Raw genomic sequence first — 10,195 nt, 5'->3', positions numbered from 1 at the left:
ATTACGTCATACTGCAGGAGTGATCAAAGCACTTACTTAAAAGGAAAGTAAAAAAAAAAGACCAATAAAGTTTTATTAATTGTAAAAAAAAAAGTAATAAAAGTTTAAATCTCCCCCCTCTTGCCATATCTATAATAAAATCTAAATCATTAAAAAAAAAATACATATTTGGTATCACCACGTCCGTAAAAGTCCGATCTATGAAAGTAGCTCATTATTTACCCCACACGGTGAACGTTGTCCGGGAAAAAAAAAGAAAGAACGCCAGAAATGCACTTTTTCAGTTACCCTGTCTCCCAGAACAAACGCAATAAAAAGCGATCAAAAAGTCATATGGGGGGGCGGAGCTAGCCACCGATGGAGTAGGTTGTGTGTGAGCTCAGCTCCCGCCCGAACCGCCGCCTGTAGAGACGAGCCAGCCGCCGCAAACTGCAAATAACATCGGAGATGGGAAGGAGAAAAGGGGCAGACAGCCAGGAGCAGCGGAAAAACCCACCATCGGCAGCAATGGAGCATTTCCTCCGCTCTCTGGGAGGGCAGCAGCCGCTGCGAAGCTCAGCCAAGATGGCGCCGCACACTGTAGCGCACGTGGAGGAGGGGAGACCGGCAACAGCAGAGCGCAGGGGGAGAGACAGCCCGGACACTCACCGCAGCGAAGCGCTGGCAGACTGTGAGGCCGACAGACGGGAGAGGCATGAGGGTGATCAGGAAACCCTTCAGGTACAGGGGGGAAGCGGTGGAAGCAGCCGCACGCCAGACAGAGAGCGGCCCCCCCGCCCCCACCCCAGACCACAGACCTAATAGTAAACAGCAACCCGGAGGCACGGGGTAACACAGGGGAGAAGATAACCCCAGAGTCCCACACAGAAACCCCCAAAGGCTGCAGTAAAGCCAAAACAAGGGACTCACATCCCCCCCACTCTACATGGGGAAGCATAGAAGAGGGGCAGATGAACCCTGCGACAGGGGCAAGACAGAAAACCAGAGCTGCCCCTGAAGCCCCCCCCCCTCCCACAGAGACAGACACGAGCCCAGCAGGAATACCCCCATATAGAAGAAGCTGTGCGTCCCAAAAGCACTACTACCCCCAGCAAAACCAGCACTCCTACGAGAAACGAAGACAAGGCGCAAGAAATGGCCCAGGGGGAAACAGCCACCTCAAAACGGCAGCAAGTCACACGCACCAGTTCCTCAGACAGCGAGGGGGGTAAGACTGTAGAGGAAGATTGGGACTGGAAGGCCCACCTAAAGGCGATCCCCACAAAATCAGAAATGAACTCGCTTCTACAGAAACTAGATGCAGCTCACAAACAAGATATCGCAGCACTACAGGAAGATATCAAACACGTAGGACAAAGAGTGGAAGAAATTGAAGAGAATCAAGACACGATCCAGAACACTATAAAAGAACATGCGCAACTGATAGAAATGCAGGCGCACCAGATCGCGGACTTAACCAGCCATATCGACGACATTGAAAATCGCCACAGGTGGAATAACCTCCGCATAAGAGGACTTTCGGAAGAGATTGACAATAGCCAGCTGGAAGATTGGGTCATTGAATTCTTCAACCATATCCTAGACAGACCCATAGAGAATCACCTGGAACTAGATAGAGTTCATCGCGCTCTTGGCCCGAAACCCACAGACCCCTCCAGACCTAGAGATGTCATCTGCCGGGTACACTTTTTTAAGGAAAAGGATCAGATACTTCAAAGAACGCGAATAGCTGAAAACCTAACGTTCAGAGGCCATTCAGTCGAGGTGTTCCCAGATCTATCAAGACGCACATTACAGCTACGACGGGCCCTGAAACCCTTGCTCAATGCTATGCGGGAAAGAAACATCCCCTATAGATGGGGATTTCCGCTTCAACTACAAGCAAGAAAAGGAGGGAAGACGGCGACCTTTAAGAATCTGGGTGACCTATCAGGGTTCCTAGGGACACTGGAACTACCACACATCGCAATCCCAGATTGGCCCTCCTTTAAAGGGCCCCCAGTGCCCCCACCAAGGCCAGAATGGCATAAGGCAGGAAAAGGTGGACGCAAAACAAGAAACATGGAGGCCAAAGAACAAGACGGCAATGGGACTTAAAGTACCACCCCTGCCAGAAGGCCCAGATTCAATGGACACTTGAAGCTCTGGGGGTGCAAAGAACCCCCTCCTTCCACATTCCTCACCGACCGAATACGGTCTCACTCTAGACCCCCGATAACGGGGTGGCCCTGCGGCAGGCTGGACATCCGTCTTCAGTAGCAAATTTTTTTTTCTTTTTTTTTTTTTCTTCTCTCTCTCTCTCTCCCCTTCTCTTTCTTTTTTCTCTTCTCTTCTCCCTTTTCTTTCTCCGCTTCCCCCCCCCCTTTTTTTTTTCCATTAATCCCATTCCTCCTTTATCCCACTTTTTCTCAAATTCCCCACTTACCTCTAATTCCCCCGTCCTATCCCAATCCCCCCTCTCCTCCCCCCCCCCACCCGCATGTTACCCCATCATTTTTTCTAAACTCTCTTTTCTCTCACACCTGTTCTCCGTGGTACTCTACCACTCACACAGCCCTCGCTCTCTCCCAAGGAGCGAATCACGGCGATGGTGAAGGCGGGAGGGGACCTCTGTTTTTGGCCTCTCCGCCTCCCACATAGGATACGCAGCCTTGAGCTGCATTAAAAGGCAATGTTTCCCCCGAAATTTATGGGGGTGGGCAGATATGCCCTGCTCACTATGGTTTGCATTTGTTTCTATTTTTTTCCCCCCATGTTGTGGGGATTCCCTGTGTTCCCCTTTGTTTTTGTTTCCCCCCCCCCTCCCTCCTTTTAGTATGTTATGTGCTTCTTTTTCTTTCTTTATATGCAGGTGGTGTTTTTTATGTTACAAGAAACAAAAAAAAAAATGGCATGCGCTGGCATCCCCCCACCCCACTCCCCACCCTTATTCCCTCTGTCTCCCCTAACCCTTTGCCCCCTACCCCCTTGCGCTTCACTAGTCAGAAGTATGGGAATGCAGGACAACGTCAACCTATAAAACGCCATGGCTAGCTTAAAAATATGTACTTACAACGCCAAGGGGCTGAACGTACCATCCAAAAGAGGCCAAATTTTATTCCACATGCAGAGGAAGGGGATAAAAGTCCTCCTGCTTTAGGAGACACACTTCAAGGCGGGTGAGATCCCGACATGCTCCACTAAAAGGTTCCCTGTATGGTACCATAGTCCCGATCCAAACCGCAAGGCAGGGGGCGTCGCTATCGCCTTCCATAACACGTTACAAGTTCAGCCCCTTGACGTACTACGCGACCCAGAGGGACGCTTCCTGTTTATTAAAGCAGAAGTGTTAGGTAAAAGAATAACATTTGCCAATGCTTATTTCCCAAACCAGGGACAGACATCCTTCGGATTGACCGTGTTGGAGAAGCTAGCAAGGTTTGCAGAGGGCTCAACCATTATACTGGGGGGAGACTTCAACATCGCACTCAACCCGGAACATGATACTTCATCAGGTAAGTCCTCTGTCTTGCGGGCCGCCACACGCGCCCTTCTCAAGGAATTGGGGAGGATGCGTCTGGTTGACTTATGGAGGGTCATGCATCCGGATGGCAGGGATTACACATACCACTCATCTGCACATAATAGCTACAGCAGAATAGACTACGTGTGGGTCTCTCACTCGTTATTGGACGCCCAGCCGACTAGCTCAATAGGACCCCTGATATGGTCAGACCACGCGCCAGTATATGCAGAATTCGCAGACACACAGGGAGACACCAGACAAAAGAACTGGAGATTAAATGACAACCTCCTAAAGGACCCCCTGTGCCTACATGACGTTAAAGTCACTATAGCAAACTACATAATAGACCATAAAGATGATGAAACCCGGGCCCCGCTAAAATGGGAAGCGCTTAAATGCGTAGTGAAAGGTATACTAATTTCGCACGGGGCAAGGCTTAAAAAAGAGAGAGCACGTGAACTGGGGGAACTGCTGGCGAATCTCCAGGAACAGGAGTTAGCAAATAAAAGAGCGCCAAATATTGGGCTACAGGCAGAGATATCAACCTTACGGCAACGGATTAAGGCAATCCTAGACCAGAAAACCTTAGCATTCAGAGACAGGATGCGAGGAATTGACTTTGAATCTGGGGACAAATGCGGTAGAAGACTAGCACAATCCCTACACCCACGAATGCCCCAGACGTTCGTTGCAAAATTACACAAATCTAGGGGGGACTTAGCTTTCTCAACACGAGATATACTAGACGAATTTCACAGCTATTACGACGGACTATATAACATAGCAAAAGATCAGGAACTTAACGGGACCGACAGTAAAGAAGAAGAGGAGTACCTAAAAGAATTCGGCCCAGGCCCAATAGAGCAGGAAATTGCAGAAAACCTAGATCAAGACTTCTCCCATGAAGAAGTCCTAGAATGTATTGGTGAATTAAAATTAGGCAAAAGCCCAGGCCCGGGCGGTTACACGGCGCGTTTCTACAAGCAGTTCAAAGACGAACTAGCCCCCCTCATAGCGCAAACATTTAACGAGGTGTCCAGGGAAAATCCTTTCCCTTCCCAAGCCCTCCAAGCCCACATAGCAGTAGTCCCAAAACCGGGAAAAGATCCAACACATTGTTCCAATTTCAGGCCAATATCACTGATAAACATTGGCGTCAAAATGTTTGCCAAGATGATTGCTAATAGGCTTAGCAAGCATATCCCAGGCCTGATCCATAAGGAGCAAGTGGGCTTTGTCCCTGGAAGAGAAGCCAGGGACAACACCATTAAAGCTATATCCTTGATCAACCTAGCTAGAACCCAAAACAAGCCACTGTGTCTACTTTCAGTAGATGCAGAAAAGGCTTTCGACAGGGTCAGTTGGAGATACCTGGAGGGGACCCTAAGACAAATAGGCCTTGGACGGAGGACAAGGGAGCGAATTATGGCCCTATACAACGGCCCCTCAGCCAAGATTAAAATAAATGGAGCCCTTTCAGAACCCATAATGATCCGTAACGGGACCAGACAGGGCTGCCCATTGTCGCCCCTGCTATATATCCTGTCAATGGAATCCCTAGCCAATGCCATCCGGAGTAACATATCAATTAGAGGCACCCATGATGGTATTCGGGAACATAAAATGGCATTGTTCGCGGATGACCTTCTTCTGTTTGTATCAAATCCCAGGATAGGACTACCAATATTGATGAAAGAATTCGCAAGGTATGGGAGGGTGAGCAATTTCAAAGTAAATCTACAAAAATCTGAGATTTTAAACATAACGATCCCCCAGAGAGAAGCGCTGGACCTAGAAGAAGCTTTCCCGTTTAAATGGAAGCCCACATCAATAAAATATCTAGGAGTTCAACTACCTGCAAACCCTGCCCAGACCTTCGACCTAAACTTTCAACCCTTCCTTGCCAAACTTAAAGAGGACTTAGAAAAGTGGAGCCCATTGTATATATCTTGGACAGGCAGAATAAACGCTGTAAAAATGGATACTTTGCCGAAATTTTTGTACCTGTGCCAGACACTACCTGCCCACCTCAACAGGCGATTCCTGCTTAATATACGTTCGCTAATAAATAACTTTGTATGGAGGGGTCGTAGACCCCGACTCAGACACACGCTCCTCACACGCCCCAAGGAACAGGGAGGATTGGGACTCCCAGATTTCACCCTGTATTACAGGGCGAGTCTGGGCAATTTTATGCTATCCCTCCTAAGAGATAAGAACACGAAGTTATGGGTAGAATTAAAGCACAATATCGCATCTATAGCGGTCCAGGGGGTCCCGTGGATCCCGAGTCAATATGTGAAAGAGATAAACTCCATCTCGCCGCAATTAGGGGAAGTGCTCAGAACATGGGGCGCATTTGCCCAGAAAATGGGTTTGATCTCAGTCCCGGGACCATTGACCCCACTGATAGCCAACCCTCAGTTTCAGGCCTGTGAGAGAGGGAACCAGGTCTTATCACTACCTAACACTCCAGTCCCACGAGTGAGAGATGTAACCACACAGGCGGGAGTGAGACCCCTGAGAGAGTTTTATGAAGGAACCAGACCCCCGCCAGGGGCTTGGTTAAAATATTTTCAGGTGAGAGGGTATGTGGAGTCCCTGACACCCAGGGGATGTGGCAACTTGCCGCTGACCCAGTTTGAAACCGCATGCATGACAGCATCCCCAGTGACACATGGAATCTCGCTGACATACAGTTTGCTGGTGGCCCGCGAGATGGAGGACGACCCTCCCAGTTATGTGGCACAGTGGGAAAGGGAAATGGGAGAAACACTCACCAGTACGGACTGGAAGAGGGCTTTCCTTATGTGCCACAAAAGTACCAAATTTAGCAGAATACAAAAACAAAATTTTAAAATCTTGTCACGATGGTACAGGACACCGATGAGACTGCACCAAATGGACGCACAAGTCTCCGATATATGTTGGAGATGCCAGAGTAGCATAGGAACAATGCTACATATCTGGTGGGAATGCCCACTAATAGCCGAATTATGGAAAAGTGTGGAAATCCTCTACAATGGCATGGCCAGATCAACGGTGTCCTTTACAGCAAAAATGGCCCTACTATTAATGCTCCCGGGATCCATGGCAAAGATCAAGGCTGACCTCCTGAGATTGGTCATCCTCGCAGTCAGGATGTCTGTCCCGGGTTTATGGCGCTCCACGGCCCCTCCCACAAGGGTTATATGGACAGAAAAACTCAATACTCTTATGAGATACGAAATAGAGGGAGCAGAGGAAGATAAAGACCGCGAAAAGTCCTATAATCTCTGGAGACCGTGGATCGCCATGAGAGCGTCTAAACCCTTTGAAAATTGGTTGAATACGGGTACTATGGACCCTTAGGGCCCTCGGATATCCAAAAAAGTCATAAGCAAGGTTTCCATCCCCTCCCTAATCCCGTATCCCAACATCTACCCTTACCTTCCACCACCCCAGCCAGATACATGCCTTTATTCATTAATGCACCATAAAGTTGTATTTATCCCCTTTTTTTGTTTTTTTGTTGTTTTACTTTCTTTTAATATTTTTTTTTTTATTTTTTGTATTTACTGTTTTAAGAAATAAATGTATTCTGCAGGAAAAGACCGTGATACACGATTTAAGAGAAATCAGCGTGGCTACGCTTAAGTAGAATGGTAACTGCAGATCAACATAATGTAACACTGTTTAATGTTTACTGAAAATGTACAATAAAAATGATTGAAACTAAAAAGTCATATGTATTTCAAATTGGTACTAACACAAATTACAGGACATCCCGCAAAAAATGTGAGCCCTCGCTCAACCACATTGACGAAAAATTAAAATTGTTATTACGCGCAGAATATGGCGGCAGAGAATAATTGAAAAAAATTAAATGTCTTTGAAAAAAAAAAGAGTAGAACAGTAAAAAAAAAACCTATACAAGTTTGGTATCGTAGCAATCGTACCGACCCATAGAATAAAGTTATCATGTCGTTTTTGTTGCAGTTAGAAACAAGACGCACTGAAAGATGGCGGAATGTCTTTTTTTTTTTTTTTCATTTTACTCCACTTATAAATTTTTTAAAGTTTTTCAGTACATTATATGGTACATTAAATAGTACCAGTGAAAAATGCAACTCGTCCCGCAAAAAATAAGCCCTCATACAGTGACGTTGATGGATAAATGAAGGAAACGATTTATTTTTAAAGGGGGGAGGAAAAAAACTAAAATTGAAAAGAAAAGGGGGGCCGCGTCATTAAGGGGCTAAATGTCCCCATATTACATCTGCCTGAACCTGGGCTTATCGGCACATGCAAACTGGGTGAACATTACTGTGTTAAAACTGAAGAAACTGAGAAATGCTTAGTTCTATCAATGTGTATTAGGTTGCGTTCACACTACCATGCTATATTTTCATTCGTAGAATCTGCACATTTTTATGTCCTTATTTATTTTTGTAGTTTACAAGGAAAAAAGTTTTCTTTCCGCGCTCCTGTTATGGGTCTTCTTGTTCAGAGCAAGCAAACTGTCAGATAGGACAGTCTTTCTTTAAATAAATTTATTCCAAAACACAAAATGTACAACGAGATTGCATGCAAGGAAAAAACTCTTGAAGCAGTAGTAGTTATTTTTGTAACTATTCAAGGTTGTCCATCTTTGAACTATTGATGATCTAGAATAGGTTATCAATTGTTGATTGGAAGGTCTGCCTGGGGCTCTTTCCCAGTCACAGGTAAAGTACCTTTGGTGCAAGCATCAAGCCATGACTGACTCGTAGGGTGATGTCACATCGTGACATTTTCTTTGCAGACTGTTTTTGTGGGGCGGGGGGGGGGGTATGCTTTCCCCAGTCATCCTTTACCTCCCCCCCCCCCCCCAAAAGCAAGCTGGGTACTCATTTTGCTGATTTTGGAAGGATGGAAGACTGAATCAACCTTGAGCTGGCTTCCTGAACCAAGCGGATGTTGAGCCTGCAACCTGCAGGGCGTGAGCAAGAGCTTGGGACTGCCTTTCTGCTCCCCTAACGCTCTGCCGCACACAAGAGGATAGCTGTCAAAGTTGTGGAGCTGAAAGTAGACAGCTCCATTCACTGTGCAGCGTCCCAGGTTAGTATTGCTGCCACTGTTCCCATCTATACAGGTTCGGGATGGCAGATGTCCCCGTACCACCTCTGCTCAACTTTTGATGACCTGAGAATAGTTTGCCTTGTTGCCCTACAGAGTCTTAAGCATCTATGTAGAGTATAAGTTGTGTCTTATATTGCCTGATAGTTACCAATGAGTAGGTTGTGTGCAATGTTGGGTCTTATCTCACATATTTGATGAGTGGCAGCCGCTTTGGTGTTGCTGGGGGGTGTGGACTGTGTTGGAGTACATGTTGTGCTCAGTTTGCTTCTGAGCTGTGGCGGGGTGTTTATCACTTATAATTGCACTCAAGGCACATTTGGATTAAAAAAAATGACAATGAAGAAATGATCATTCATTTTATTAAAAACATGTATTCCTCTTTTCCCTGAAAAAGAGATCATTGATAGTACTGGTCCTTACAAAGTCCATAGGAGATCATGATTATCATCTCACTTAACTCTTTCCAATCCACTGTCTGACGTCTAAAGACATTCTGATTGAAGGCAGTACAGCTCTGATGTCAGAAGACGTCCAGCAGGGTATTGTTACTGTAGATTATTGGCCGCTCTGTTGTCAGGGGCCTCTCTAGCATGTATTATACCGCAGTACTGGCTCTAACCAGCAGATGTCGCCATCGTATAATGGCAGAAAGAGAAAGCCCCCTAGGAAACCCTAAATCCAAAATTGGATTGCAAAGGGTTAAAGGGGTTGTCCAGGACATCAAATGGCAGCTGTCTGTGTACAACTATCGTAGGATGGGTTGAATGCATCTCTAGACTGGAGGGTGAAGGGAGGCGGAGCTTAAGGGTGCACCATTTTTTACAAGGGTTACCATTCTGCCCAAAAGGACAGAATGTGTGTTGTAAGACTGTGGTCTTGCTCTCTTTCCCCTTCGGTTCAGAGGTGCATTCAAATTGTCCTAGGACAGTTTTTCACAGACAGCATGAATGGTGGCCATTTTTTTGATTTCCTAGACAATCCATTTAAGGGCATTTCTACCCAAAAATTAAAAATAAATATGCATTACGTTATATATGATTTATACTTTGGCACAATGGCTAGAGTTAGGTAGTTTTATTTTACATTGTATTGGCCAGTTTTTTTCAAAAGTGAGCCAGGATCCACCGACGTATCGGCTGTCTTTAGAATTGACATCCTTAGAATTGATGACAAAGTGTCACAGTTCATAATTATGCATGATGAAGTAACAGGTTGGTCGTCAGTTCAAAAGATACAAACAATATGGCAGCTGTTCATGTTCTCACTTATACAAAAATTACTGCAACAACATAATAGATTATTGTTAGTATGCCTGTAAGGTCAGCTTCACACGGGCATAAGCACAATTGCGCTTTTTTGCACTATGACCTTTTGCATGTATGTCAGCTTATGTTTTCTTCAGGTGGGACACAAACATGCACTACTTGAAAATGCTTAATTAGTCTGAGTTCCAGACGTGTTCTCTGTTTCCAGCAAAATGGCGCAGTGTTACACGCATCTCCTAGTGTAATGTGTGCACACCCTCCATTGACTTCTATGGGGACCTTTGGTGTGTAAATATGCAGAAAGATAGAACAAGCTCTTTTTTTA

This window comes from Eleutherodactylus coqui, chromosome 10 (genome assembly GCF_035609145.1).
Source record: "Eleutherodactylus coqui strain aEleCoq1 chromosome 10, aEleCoq1.hap1, whole genome shotgun sequence".
NCBI classification, from domain to species: domain Eukaryota; kingdom Metazoa; phylum Chordata; class Amphibia; order Anura; family Eleutherodactylidae; genus Eleutherodactylus; species Eleutherodactylus coqui.
Note: the sequence above shows the minus strand (reverse complement) of the source record.